At 28.0% G+C, this 14,671-nt stretch overlaps 1 pseudogene; it reads right to left on the reverse strand.

The window, feature by feature from the left end:
- Positions 1-2,675: 2,675 nt before the first annotated feature.
- LOC108341648 (peroxidase 63-like) lies at positions 2,676-7,705 on the reverse strand (annotated as a pseudogene).
- Positions 7,706-14,671: the final 6,966 nt, after the last annotated feature.

Raw genomic sequence — 14,671 nt, forward strand, 5'->3', positions numbered from 1 at the left:
CGACAAGTATGGTGAAGAAATTAACGCCACAGTAGCTTAAATAGTAATAGTTTTTTAGATATTTCTTTCAGTCTTTTTTGGTCATTTTCAAAAGTTGTCATCTAAAATTTCAAAATTATTAAGTAATTAAATTACAAATGTTTTACAAGATTTTGTTAAAATAACTTATAGATACAACCAAAGATAGCAACCTTGGATGGAAGTAGGACTGTATCATTTTCATTTCAAAATTTCAAAAGTAAAACTATTTTTATTTGTGCAGCACAATAGATATATTCGTATTTACTATTTTATTACCTTAAATATTAATTAAGTATTTTTATAAAATATCATATTATCAAAAAAAAATTCTTTGATATCCAATATCAAAAAAGAAATTATAAAATTTAATAGTATTTTTTTCCTGTATTTATAAAATGATTCAATATTTTTTCTTTATTTATTTTTTACTTAATGGTCTCTATATTTTAAAAAAAATCATTTTTTAAATTATTACTTTCTTTTTGTTTGTAGGATTTGACAAATACATAAGAAAAACGGATGATTGTATTAATTATATTTGTATCAAAGATTCATTATATTATCTTTATTTAAATTTTTACTTAATGGTCTCTACACTTTTTAAATAGTCCCAAGGTGATGTTTTAACGTCATTCCTTATTCTTTTGTTCCTAAAATTGGATAACAAATATATAAAAAGAAGTGGATGATTATATTAACGTATGACAATTCACCATCTTTTAAACAACGTTTACAAGAGTCTAAAATAAGTGATTATATTGAATTTTTAAAAAATATGTAAAGATCATATCGAGTCAAAAATAAATAATGAAAAAAGATTAAACCCTTATTACAAATATAAGACCAAAAGTCCTATTAAACCAAATTGCAATTATACAAAATATAATAATAGTTGAATAAATATGAAATAATTATAAAAATGAGTAAAAATAATTAAATGTGTGTGGTAAAAAACTTACCAAGAAAACTAAAAACCAAATAAAAGTTGATATATTTTTTAAATAACATCATAAATTAAAATGTTTTAGTACTTTAAAACAAAACTAGATATGAGAATAAAAACAAATATGAAAAAAAAAAGATAAAAAAAATACCATCATTTTATTTAAAAATTTAATAGATTTCGAAATTTCTTGAGAAATATAACCAAATTTCAAAAATTTAATTTTTTTAATTATTTTTTTAATTTTATTGAAAGGTATTTTGATCTATTAGAGATGCAGGAAGAAATTTTGAAGGTGCAAGGGAGAAAAACAGTGGTGAAAAAAAATCACAAAATAAAATAAAAATCACCTTCCACAACTAATTATAACATACACAACAAATGGTATATTACCACTTAACGAAAACTTAATAATAGAAAAAAAATACACAATTTAAACAAACAAATGTTACATGTTACCATATATACAATTTAAATGTGATGAAAAATTTATGATTTTTAAAAAATGTAACTTATTTATAATCATTAAAAAACTAAAAAGAGAATTTGGAAAAAGTTATAATAATAATAGAAAAAACTATTTAACCTATTAAAAAAAGTGACTTTTACTTAGAAAAGAACATTAATCTTATCATTTCTTTCATTTCTCATATAAAAGTTTAATTACTTTGAAATATGTATTTTATTACAGTTTTATTTTTTAAAAACATTTTAAAGAATGAAAGGATGAAATAGTATTTTTATTATTTTAAGCTTCGATTTTGAGTAACATAAAACTATTACACGTAGTATTTCAGACTCATTCAATTTGATATATCTTGGTATTGTGTCCATGAGTGTGAAAAGTCTAAAAAAAATACTAAATTTTATTATTTGCAAGAAATGTATGTTTCTAAATTTAATTTATTATGTTAAAATAAAACTATGCAACGTGAGAAAAAAAGTTATTTATTTACTTGTATGATAATGAGTCAATTTTAAGATAAACACGCATTCTTATCAAACGACAACACATGAGGCTTTTGAGATTGAATGATTGAAGATTTATTTTGTCTCGTTCTGAAGCTGATTCTTATATGTTAGTATTTGATTTGTTTCATGTCATGGATGAAACAATGTCTTCAAAAATTAGACCTTTCCGTAAGCAATCACATTCAAACATCACTCGTGAAAACCAAGTTCAATGCAAGAGGGAGTAGTTTATCTATTGTATAATTTTACAAACAAAATGATAAATGGAATTTTTAATCAAAATATTCAGTTGATAATAAAAAATAGATTTAATACCCTCTTCGGTCCCCACTTTCGTTGGATAACGTCAATTCAGTCCTCATTTTTAAAAGTGTTTGGAATATATCCACAGTTAGTAAAATTTGCGTGTAATTTGTCCCTTCTGTTAAGTATAACCAAACAGAGTTAGTGTGTTGATGATTTGACAATAGTTATTGATAACGTGTCAATATATTGTTTTGTGCGTTCTGACGTGTTACATTCTTACTTCTTCTTCTTGTTTAACCTAGAATTCATATTCAATCACTCCACACAAATTTGTATGCAATCTCAAAACTACATGAACTCTGAGAAAACAGATCAAAATGAGAAACTTTATTAATTAAATCTTATAATATTACATTCAAAAACCATAACTCAAATTCATCTATCCAAGATTAAGGACAATTGCTTCATTCCCCCATTTCTCAACCTCACACAACCGAACTCTATGTATGTATAATCAACCTCAAAAACATCAAATTCATGCACAACAAAGGTTTCATTCTCATTCTCATCTTAATTCAAAAGATCTTATATCATCAAATCATCAACAACTTCCAAAAAGAAGAAAGAATCAACTAATCTGATCACACCTGCGTCGAATCTCCCCCTTTCTCCCTGTCTGCACATTGAGCAGACTCAGCTTCTGCATCGCCGAGGCAAAAACCCTAAAGAACCTAGCTTGATCCTTGGCGAAGCCCTCTAGGAATGGTCTCATAACAGGGTCATTGTAACTTGTTGGGAATCATAATGTAACTGAAGACAGAAAGGGTAGGGTTGGTTCTATAATCGGCACAAGCTTTGGATAAAGGTTCAGAAAAACGAGGGTTGTAGGATGGAGAGGAGTTCGAGAGGTTGGTGACGAATTCAGAGCAGTTGGTGACGAATTCAGAGCAGTGGGAGAATCCCACGGTGTGGTCCCCACTCAGAGCGATGAACTCCTCCACGGAGAAGCCGTGATGGGTGAAGATTTCCGTGATTTGGGACATTGGCATGGATGGAGTGGGAGGTGGTTGGGGACGGAGACGGTGGAAGAGAAGCGGCCGTCATGACGTTTGAGGAAAACGGGGTAGAAGGGGCAACCGAGCATGGTCAGAAGCTCACGAGTTACGGCAGAGAGGATGTCGGCACAGGAGACAGTGTTTGGGCAGGCCAGTTCGAGGGCGGTCTTGGCGTGGACGACGAGGTCGAAGGCGTCGTCGGGGAGGGAAAGGCTGATGTCGGCGTCGCCGAGGAGGGAGAGGTTGATGTCGGCGTCACGATGTAAAAACCCTAAATCAATTTTTTCCCTAATATAAAAACCCTATCTTTAAAAAACCTCAATATGGTGTTTTATTAACACGTCAGCACCGCACAAAACAATATTTTGACACGTTATCAATAACGGGTGCCAGATCATTAACACACTAACTTCGTTTGGTTATACTTAAAAAATAATGAAAACTTATAAACTGAAACATCACTATTTTAGTGATATAGTTAATTAAGTAAGTTTTAAGGAAGTTTAAGTGACTCCCAAACATATTTAAGATATCATAATTAAGCTTACTTAGGGTTCTCTTTGAGTCTTTTACTTGTCTTATTTTAGGTTTTTTAACTTTATTATAGGATAAACATAATAACCGAAAACATAAATTTAATCTTATTCTCTTTCTTCTGCTACTCTTTTTTTTTTTCATTTAATAAATATAAAATTAATCAAATATTTAATATAAACAAGAAAAAAATCATAAAACTTAATCAAAATAAACAAAAAGAAAATTCTTACATGTTCGAGTTTCTCAAAAAAAATCATGCGTGCCAACATAATAACAAGAAGATGAGAAATTAATCTTAATGTAAAAAAAATGTTTGGAGGGAAAAATGTTTCTCATAAATCACTCACAAGAATAGTTAAAAATGCAACTTTTAAAAATGGTTATCATATTTAAGAGGGAGTTTTGAGTAAGGGAGAAAGTGATAAGAAATGGATATTACATGTTTTTTTTAAAGACATTTATGTTTGACTTGTAAGTTTTAAGTATAGAAATGGATTTTTAGGTTGTGTGAAAAGTAATTTTACATCAAATTATTTCTTACGTTTGTCACCTATAAGTTATATGTAAATTTGATCATTTAATTATAAAAATATCACTATACATTGTTTATGTCAGTTTACTACATATCAAATATAATTCAATGGTATTATAAGTTATTTTTGTGCTCGTGTAACCTAATAAGTATTTTATAGTATATAAATTTGATTAACTAAGATAAGAATATTTGGTAAACAAAATTTTCAAAGTTTTTTTTTTTGGAATACAGTTGAAACAGAATCATATATTGTTATTTACATTTTATATAGTTTTTTGTTAGTATCCTCAGAATTTTAATAACCATTTTCATTTACTATATCCTCGAATGTTATATGTTGTTTTTTAATATTGAAAGTTTTATATTATATCCTTGAATAAAAATAAGTATACGTTAAAATTAACTAAAAAATATGAAGATAAAAAAAAACTATAACGAGACTTAAAAAAATGTGTGACAGTTAAACAAAAGAATTATATTATAAACATATTATCTATAGTTCAACAATAAGTTTTACTAAACACACTTAATTTATATTTTCAACAAAAAGTTGCTTTTATAATTATCGCCTAATTTATTAGTTATTCTTATGTAAAATATTCTTAGAAGTATAATACGGAAATTAGAAAAATAGTCAAAACCTAGTGTACATTAAATAATGTGTTTTATTATTTTTTTTACTTGGAAGAATAACTAAAACTCTTAAATGGCTCAAGAAAACAAATGAATTTAGAAAATATATGATAAACGACGTCTCGTAGATATAATTTTAAAAGTAATAAGATATAATACGTGATATATATATATATATATATATATATATATATATATATATATATATATATATATATATATTAAAAATTGTATAATATTGTTTTAAAAATATGATAAATATATAAATGATATTGTGGAATTCAAATTAAAATCGTGTGTATTAAAGTTATTCACATAAAAAATTATAAATTATTATCAAAATAAAATTACTATTGTTTTATAGATTAAATATTTTATTGATAAATATCGTTAAAATATCTTAAACTATCATACACATATATACAACCTAAATTAAAGTATCGTTACATGATATTAGAAAATATTAGAAAACATTTAAATAGTTTGATTGAATTGTTTTTAAAGAATTGAAAAACTATGGATATTTCAAGGAGATTTATTAGGAAACATAATACTACAGATTGCATTACTTTCAATAAAAAAAATTAAGATTTTTATTACCCTTTTAATATTGCCAGTTCATCTAAGTGGGATATGTTTATAGTGTTGTCAAGAATGGGTGTGAATCACCTACCACGGAAATAAATTTAAAATTTTGATACATGTCAATTTTGAACCTGACACATTAAAAACCTGACTCACAAACCCATTTAATTTTGTTTTTATATGCTTGTTTTTTTATTGTATTTGGAGTTTATGATAATTTTGGATTGTATTGTATTTTTTATTTTATTTTGAATTGTTTTTAGAGTTTTACATTATTTTGGAATGAAATTTACTTAGATTTAAATTAAAAAAAATTCATTTTTTTTTAGAAATGAAAAAGAAAAACATGTAATTAAATGAGTTAGTGAACCAACTCATCTAACCCACAAACTTGTAGTAGATTATGTCAGATTCAAATTTTTTCGACTCGTTAATAAGTGAGTTGGGTTGAATTGATTTACTAAGTGACAAACTCATGGTGAATTAGATCGATAGAGTCATATGACCTGTTTTGACAATATTACATGCTTATATATTTGATATCACTGATAAGTCTTTCAAAAAAGGAGGTTCACAAAGTAAATATATCACATATACTCAATTCACATAAAGAATTGGCATTACTTCCAACCCAAAAATAATGAATTTATGAGTTTTTTTGGTATATTTCTCTATGTTCTTATTTGTATAATGTAAGAGTTAGACTCAAATTTGGATACTCTAATATATATTAAAAAGATTTTATAAGAGAAATAAAGGAGTAAAGGTAAGGAAAAAATAAAAATAAACTTATCAAGAAAAGTTAAAATCATTTTATATATACTTAATTTGTAAGGTTTTCGAATTACTTTTCTAAAATTTTATTCTTAATTTATGTATAAGTTAACTTCATTTCAGGGAAAAAAAATTTTCTTTTAGTTATTACGGAGAAGCTTTTGTTGAAAGATACTTACAAAGAAATCTATTTTCCTTACTTGCCATACGATATGTAGTTGTAAATATTTGGATTAGTTTGCCTATGGTTTGATAGTTTCTTATTTAACTAATAATAATATTGTATTCATGTCTCGATCATAGAATTAACATTTTTGGAGGAAGTTATTGATAAAATGAAAATATAAATGAGGAAAAGTAAAAGAAAGAAAAAGTAGTGGCATTGAGGTTGTGGTGGGTTCCGACTGCAGAGTGCAAGGTGTCATAAATAATTCAAACACAGTAGGGATTCCCACAGTTTCACCATAACCATGTTCGCATTTTGAATCTACCACTCTACTTTACACACAAAACATTTCAGACTTTCTATATCAGTGCAAGCAGGTCTACTCTTAATTCTAAATATATTCATACTTTATAAATCACATTAGAATTAAATTTCACTTTTTAAAAATAATATCAAAATTATATATAATTTATTTTAATAAAATTTGTTAGTGTTATGCTAGAGATATATTAACAATCACTCATCCACTTTAAGATATAATTAAATATTTTATATATCAATGAGTGCAATACTCCATTTATAAAAATTAATTTTATAAGTTTGTGATAAACTAAAATTTCACTTTATTAATATATACATAACTTGTTGTTTTTCTTTCCTTCTGAGCAAGATGTCCCAGTCATAAAACATCAAAATCCTTATCTAAACTCTCAAAACGTGGTTTGTGGTGGGGTTAGATACCTTCATTGGACTTCTGTCAAGCTTTTTTCACAAGATGCTCTACAACCAATATTCCAACCAATCAATAATGCATATCATACAGCATAAAAATAAAGTCAGACTCAAATAAAAATAAAAGTTTGAAGTCATAATATTCAGTCTCAATAATTCAAAACCAAAATTCAAATTAATAATGTCAGACTTTTTATAATAATTAAACAAACTTAAACTGGCTTTTATCTCGGTTACTTAAGTTAAAAATTTGGAAAGCATATATAAGTAGTTCCTTTATTTGAATTGATTGTTACAGTTTTATTTTATAATTCATATTTATTATAAAAATATGTAACAATTTGATTCAATTTTACCCATTTTGATGTTTTTTATATTACAGTCTCTCAGTATTTGTTTTTTTTATTAATAACTCTATTCGGTTGTGTGAGATCCCGAAATTTTAAACATAATTAACGTGTCAAATCAGTAATTATTACACTGCTGAGTCACCTGTCCGCTTCCATGAAGGCGTCTCGTCACACGTTCAGTGCATATAAAATGCACCAACCGCTGCATGCACGAGCGCCACTTGTCACGTTGGAAGGTTCTGAAATCAGAGTGAGTGTGCAGGTGTCGGATGGAGAGACGTTCGTCCGCTCGAACGTGGACTGAACAAAACTTGAGTTTCGAAAAACTCTTCCTCTCACCTGAACCTCTCATCTTCTTCCTCAGAACCCCAACTCTTCATCTTCTCCAACTTCTCTCTAAAACATCTAAACTTCTCTCTTCTGTAACTCACCGGTTCCTTCTCCGATCACGTTTCAGAGCCGTAGGAACGTTCGTCCAGCTGTGATCTTCCTTTTGGACCGAACAGAGTTTGGATCGGAACTGGTAAGTTCTCGTCGTCAACCGTTTATCTTTTCTGGTTTCATGCGAACCCTAGTTTGGTTGCATGCATGGGTTCTAAGTCTGAGTTGTTCTGATTTTTGGTGTTTTAGACTAAGTGGAATTTGTTGAGTGAACCTGAGTGTAGAACGCTGTTAGAGGTCGAACCAAAACCTTGCATTTGGGAGTTCACTGCTAACCAGGTAAGGGGAGCTTAATAATTTAATTTATACCTGTATGTGGTATGTAAACCTGATATGAACTGAATGTATGAGATGTATGCTGGTTGAATATGCATGACTGAACGTTGCTGTGCTGAATGAATAAGATATATGTCGGTTGAAATGTATGTTATGGTTGAGTCGTGCGAATAGGTCGTATACATGCTTAGAAATGAGTGAATGTAAGTGAAATTTTATTATGAACTTCCCTATGATAACGTACGTCCGACATTAAACGGTTTTTGACCGTTTGGTGTCCTAGTAAAATTCTTTGAAATAGAATACTTTCATTTGGGAAGGATTCTAGTCGAGGATGAGTTGTGTCGATCTCACGTATAGAAATCGTATTGGGTAGTGCTCGGTCTTACACCAAGCGCTCCTACTCTTTTCTTGAACAAACCTTGACAATACAGATCATTCATCTATGTCGACCGACAATGTCGATCAACCTTGTTAATACAGATCATCCATCTGTGTTGACCGATAGTGTCGAGAACCCTTCTTAATATAGGTCGTCCATCTGGGTCGACCGACCGTGTCAAGCACCCTTCTTAATCCAGGTTGTCCATATGTGTCGAGCAACCTTGTTAATACAGATCATCCATCTGTGTCGACCTACTGTGTCGATCATCCTTGTTAATACAGATCATCCATCTGTGTCGACCTACTGTGTCGATCATCCTTGTGACTACAGATCATCCATCTGTGTCGACCTACTGTGTCGATCATCCTTGTGACTACAGATCATCCATCTGTGTCGACCTACTGTGTCGATCACCCTTGTGACCACAGATCATTCATTTGTGTCGACCGACAGTGTCGAGTAACCTTGATTAATACAGGTCGTCCATCTATTTGGTAATTGGTTCTATTCTGTTTTGGAACGGAGTAAATTCTTAGGTTTTGTTCTTCACGGTTGTCCTCATTATGAAGGGGGCTGAACGTCCGTCTCTTTTAAGAAAGTGGAACATAGAATGATAATGTGAATAAAAGGAAGTATTAAGGTGTGCGAACACTGTAAGAAGTGAAATGATGATTTTGTTATTTGAACGAGCGTTCCATGGAGGGACGACTCTGATGTTTATTGAATATTAAATTTTTGGTAAAATATGACTGTGGATGAGTTAAGCCTCGCAGTCCATCCTGATGTTCCGTGAATACTATCTTCATGTAGAGGAAGTATGTCATGTGTGGGAACGGCAGGAGGTCCTTAGTCCATAAGTTAACATGGGCGACGTAAGAACGGACTGACCTCGAGTGACAGCTGTTTGGTGTATCCCAGTTACTACACCACTCGGGTGCAAGGACGCTTGTAACTACACAGATTCATACAGTCCGGACGGTCGGTCTAGCATTTATATATATATAGTTATGTTTTCGATGATGTTATATGTATTGAAGTTATGTGTTTTATTTAAATATAAATGTTGTAGTATGAATTTAAATTACTTAAGCTTACCCTGTGTTCTCTTCTTTGTGTTGTCGATTGTCTTTGTACGTCCGTCTTGTCCTTGCGATGATCATCCATGTGGATGGGAGCAGATGGAAGTGAGCTGCTGGAAGAGGCGCTGGCAGAGGAAATTTCGGAAGATGTCGATCCGGTTGAAGTAGGGGTTAAGGTCGAGCCCTAGAGTGCTCGACATGTGGTAGCCTTTAGTATTTTGTTTAGTCTTAGAATTTGGAATATCGCTGGCTGCACTACATTTTGTACTTAAGCCGTTCGACGATTTGAACCTCGTATGTTTTTGTAAAGACTGCACTGTTTTAATGATTAATGTAATTAATTCTGATTATGGTTATCACTATATTTTGGGATGTTATAGGTTGATTTTATACTCTTAATAGATAAATGATTATTTTTAAGTTATAATATAATATTTGCAGTAATATATATATATATATATATATATATATATATATATATAATAAATTTATTTTATCTTTAATCATTAAGATTTTTAACATAATTATTTTCACGTTTTAAGGGTGAAACAACATATTTTGAATTGTGAATAAAAAATTATATAATAGACTTGTTAGATACTTTTAGTAATAATAGATAATATAATAAATCTAACAAATCTTCATAGAATAAGTTCTAATATTACATTAAAAATAAATTTTAAATTTAATTTAATTTTACAAAAATATATTTATAGATAAAATCTGCAGGCATTTATGTATTATAAAATGTTTTTATATTTAGTCGACACGAGATTTATATTAGATTTGTATTATATGTTAAAATATATATATATATATATATATATATATATATATATATATATATTTTAAATTTGAGTTAGAATTTAATTTTTTTCTTATAAACACTAATTATCTTGCATGTTTCAAATATTATAGTGGTAAGAATTCATAAAGTACATATCAAAACATTATAGTATAAATTATAAAATAAGTTTTCTTATTATATTTTACAAAGATGTGTGATTCCTACTATTGTTAATAACAAATAGTTTTGGTGTAAAAAGAAGCTTGCTACTTTATAATATTTGGATTAGTAGAGAACTCTTAAATAAGAATTATTTTAATAATTTTAGTTAGTTCTTATTTTTTAAAATGTATATTAAATTAGATTATATAGTAGTTTTAGTGGGCGAATTTTTCCACCACCACAAGTGTATCTCTAAAGTTTGATATCAATATATGTATCTTGATAATTAATTCTAATATAAGTCTTTGTTTTTATGAATAGATGATATATAATGATAAATCTATGTTTATTTTATGAATATTCTTCTTTGCACGTTAGCTTACTTTTTGTTTTTTAATGTTATTTTCTTTTTTTACAATGATCTAATAATAATTTGACATTGATATAGTTCAGATGACAGATGACACAGTGATGTTGCAACTTAGTACTTAAGGTGATCTTATTATATATAAATTTATTTTGTTTAAAAACTTTATTAAACTTTCCATTAGTATAATATCTCCTTAGTTATATAAAACTTTTGTAAATATTTTGATATTATATTATATTTTGAATAATTGAAATAATATTATATTAGTGAGTTATATGTTAAATATTGATTATGTGACGGTTCTTTTAATAATAATATATTATTAATTTGAATGTGAGAGGTAAAATGAATAAAACGGTAATGGGATTATAGTGCACTTTTAATTTCTGCATGGAATTATAAGTTAATTATCTTAATCGATGATTGTGAGCTTAACATTGACCAATTCAAGTTAGCTGAATCCAGTCGAACTCGAATCTTTGAAAAGTTAGGAAACCATTAAATTACAATCAAATATAATCATGCAAAAGAATAATTAATTTTAAATAAAGTACACAACTTTTGTTGCTTCTTTTACTTTTTATAACTTTTTAAAAAGAAAACGACGTTTTAGTTTATATATATATATATATCCAATAGAAAACATTTTTGTTCCATTTACTACGGAATGAACGCAGCAGTTTAAATTTGAAATTTTGATCCCATCCATTTGGCTTTTTCAGATCTCATTTTCATCTTCATTGACTAATTAATCAATTTGTTCATACCTACAAATCTTAATTTAACCTGATTTTGTAGCTTTCATATAGTGATGCACTGCTTCTTCTTTATATTCTTTTATACATTGAACCTAATTTATTCAATTCATTAAGTTACTTTCATGTCGTAAAATTCCAATTTCCACTAGAAGGTAATTTAGGGAATAAAAATGGAGAATTTTAGTTGGTTGTCACAAGCTAAATTTTATCAATGAAGACATATATACTGGTATTAAAATGATCATATTTTAAAAAAACATATATTCCGTTAAAACGTCTCAATGAGTTATTCAAAGTCAAATTAAGAATGATTTATATATATTTCTCTCTCTTTTTTTTCTTATCTTGCCATTTTTCTTAAGAACACAATCATTCAGTAGTGCACTTACCACCAAAGCTAATAATATTTAAAAGATATTACTAAAATATTTATATATTATTTAAAATTGAACTAAAGCAAAATATATCAATACTTATTTTATATATTACCCAAATACCAACCTAATATAATATTAACTGATGTGAAGATTTTTTTATAACAATTTACAAAATTTAATTCAGAGCAAGTCTTATAAATGTATTATATTTAATAGTGTTTAACGGATACTGAGTTTAACAGATTTTTCTTCTTTCTAAAGTTACTATTAAATCATGACATCTAAAAAATTATAAAAAAGTAGAAATAATATATACCTCATTCAATTTTTTTTAAAATTTTATAATATAAACTATTTTGTTTAAAATTGAGATGACTTCATAAAATAACGTATTTTTCTTATTTCATTACTCTAGATCAGGTCTTCTTAATATATGATGGAGATATTTTCTTTACGTGTATATTCTTTTCCTTTATATGATATTTTTTTCTCTACATATATCCACTTTTGGTGAGATTGTTTAGAAATACAAATTTTAATTAATATCTAAACGTAATACCTAATAGGTATGTCCAAATTAATACACCATCTTAATCTATACTTAATTGATAATACCTACAAAATAATATAATTATGAACATTTATTTTATTTAAAATGGAGTAGATAAGATATCAAAAATAATATAACTCACGTAATATGTTCAATTTTGAATAAACTGAAACATATAACAACGATGCAGTGCAATTTTTTAAAATTCTGCGAATTTATAGACCTCTATGGTAAAATAATTGAATCACTTTTAACATTAGATAATAAAAAACTAAAGCGGAAAGTGCATCAAAATTAAAAAAAATCTCGTAGTTATTGTTTTTTTTTTTCTAAAAAGGACATATAACTTTGATTATTTGAATAACTACTCTCATATTTACTTTGTGCAATTGTTCTCTAATCAACCAAGGCCAAAAGGTTAATCAAATTTTAAAAATTGTCATTTGTCTTTTTTTTTTTTCAGAAAGAACATATGATATAGGTTTTTTGAATAACCGATGTCATATCTACTTTCTATAGCGATTCCCTAAATAATTGAGGTCAAAGAGATTAATCAAAATTTTAAAATTATCAAAAAAAATTTATATAGAAAAAACATACGGTCTCGGTTATTATGAATAATCGTCATTATACGTTTCGTTTAGAGTTATATTCATAAAAGAAACACAAGTTATCATTTCATACTTTGGTTCGTTTATTCACGAATGAATATTGTTGTCCACTACTCGACTCATTTTTGTCTTTAAACTTGAAGTCCACCCTCACTACCCTTCCTACTTAATTTAATATTTTCTTTGTGTAGAGAAATACTCTTTAAAAGGCCACACAACTAATTGTAAAATGCTTTTGGAGGATCCGTGCATAAGAAATCTTCATGAGTTCAAAGCTTGCAACTCGAGTTATCCTTCCGAAGCATCTCATTATAGCAACGGAGTTAGATTTAACGGGAAAAAGTGGATCTCTTAACGAGATGAAACAAAGTTGGAATATTCACTGAAAAAGATATATATTTACGTTTAAATATTTAATCGTGTCTCCATCAAAAGTATCTTTAAGAAAAAATATCTATGAGAAATAAAAAAAAAATATTAGGTGGCGACTGCAATTATAAAATCAGGTCATCAATTTAACATTGAATTAAGAATTACAATTCAGAGGTAAAATACTATTTTTATTACACTCCATTTAGCGTTTTTGTTTTAGTCTAAACTTCCTTTTCAACTAACCAAGATAAAAAGTATAGCTAGAAAGTGTATGGCAGGCCATAGTTGCCTCTTGCGTGAAACCCTCAATTACATATCAACAATTTGGTGAACCATCTCTCACGTGGTTGGTTTGATTTACATTCCAAACACCAATTATTTGGTAACTTGGGTTGAACTTCATTATTTAATTTGTCTCATGACTCAGCATTGAAAGAAACATCACCTTTTTTACTCCTCTATTATTCAAATCAACCACAAAACTGCTCCTTAATTGGATACTTGTAGATGACATCATGACAACGTTCAAGTTAATTAATCTTCACTACCACTTGGACTTTTGCTTGTGATGAACAAATCACGACAGAATAAAAAAGCAAACTTTTTCTTTACAAAGGAAGAGAAAATTTGATATGAAGAACAGAACAGGTGTTGTGTTTGTAAATTGACAAAACAATAAGGTCATGCTGTGGCCATAGGATCTTAAATAAGGAATCTATATGGAGACTTTTAAAGAGATACTACACCCCGCTAGGGTTGTTTCTTCACCATGACCTTTTTTCTTGGTAACTCCACATTTTTATTTGATATTTTGTTTTCCTTGCAATTTAGATATCCATTAGAAATTATTATTATAACATATCCTTTTAATAACATATATTTACTAAAAAAATATCACACATTTAATATTAAAGAACAAATAACTCACACCCACACAAATATATATATATATAT

This window comes from Vigna angularis, chromosome 6 (genome assembly GCF_016808095.1).
Source record: "Vigna angularis cultivar LongXiaoDou No.4 chromosome 6, ASM1680809v1, whole genome shotgun sequence".
Lineage (NCBI taxonomy): Eukaryota > Viridiplantae > Streptophyta > Magnoliopsida > Fabales > Fabaceae > Vigna > Vigna angularis.